The sequence below is a fragment of the Trypanosoma cruzi genome (genome assembly GCF_000209065.1).
Source record: "Trypanosoma cruzi strain CL Brener chromosome Unknown tcruzi_1047053482875, whole genome shotgun sequence".
Lineage (NCBI taxonomy): Eukaryota > Euglenozoa > Kinetoplastea > Trypanosomatida > Trypanosomatidae > Trypanosoma > Trypanosoma cruzi.
Window position 1 is genome coordinate 1 of NW_907297.1, and position 1,006 is coordinate 1,006.

Genomic DNA, 1,006 nt, shown 5'->3' on the forward strand with positions numbered 1-1,006 from the left:
ACGGGATGTGGTGCACTCGGCCAAGTATGGTCGTACCCGGCGACGCGCCACGCGATGCGCAGCCGCCCGCCCGCCGGCGACAGGCAAGCCACGGAAGAGCCGCGGGAGATGATGAAAATAGAAAAAAAAACGGTAGGAAAAAAGGCAAGAACAAATTTAAAAATGAAGCTCCGCAGGCCCTTTTCCGGATTTTGCCATGAAGCCTCCGGACGCCTCGCTTCCCCACATGTGGCGCGGAAACTGCGTCAGTAATTTTTCTTTTTTGCTGCGGCGCCCGCGCGCTCGGAGAGCCCACCCACCGCCCGCCCCGGCGCGGTGAAGAAGCGACTGGCGGCGCGCGGTGGCGGAAAAAAAAAAAATAGTGGGAAGGGTACGGCACCCCGGGTTCCAGCGCCATCACTGATCGCCGTACTAACGAGGCCTGTGGCCGCTTAACTTCACAAATCGGACGGGATGTGGTGCACTCGGCCAAGTATGGTCGTACCCGGCGACGCGCCACGCGATGCGCAGCCGCCCGCCCGCCGGCGACAGGCAAGCCACGGAAGAGCCGCGGGAGATGATGAAAATAGAAAAAAAAACGGTAGGAAAAAAGGCAAGAACAAATTTAAAAATGAAGCTCCGCAGGCCCTTTTCCGGATTTTGCCATGAAGCCTCCGGACGCCTCGCTTCCCCACATGTGGCGCGGAAACTGCGTCAGTAATTTTTCTTTTTTGCTGCGGCGCCCGCGCGCTCGGAGAGCCCACCCACCGCCCGCCCCGGCCCGGTGAAGAAGCGACAGGCGGCATCGCGAAAGCAAAAACAATTATAATGATTTTTCTACCTGATGATGCCGGCCACCTCAACCTAGTGCCAGGGTCTTGCGGTCTTCGCGAGAAGGAAAATAAGCATCTAGCGCCCTTCCTCGGAGTGCGTGGATGTGGTGCACTCGGCCAAGTATGGTCGTACCCGGCGACGCGCCACGCGATGCGCAGCCGCCCGCCCGCCGGCGACAGGCAAGCCACGGAAG

At 59.9% G+C, this 1,006-nt stretch overlaps 1 non-coding gene across 1 annotated transcript; it reads left to right on the forward strand.

Moving 5' to 3' along the window:
* Nucleotides 1-376: 376 nt before the first annotated feature.
* Tc00.1047053482875.10 lies at nucleotides 377-486 on the forward strand. Its single transcript, XR_008254939.1, has one exon. It is a non-coding gene; the product is annotated as a 5S ribosomal RNA (M5) (ribosomal RNA).
* Nucleotides 487-1,006: the final 520 nt, after the last annotated feature.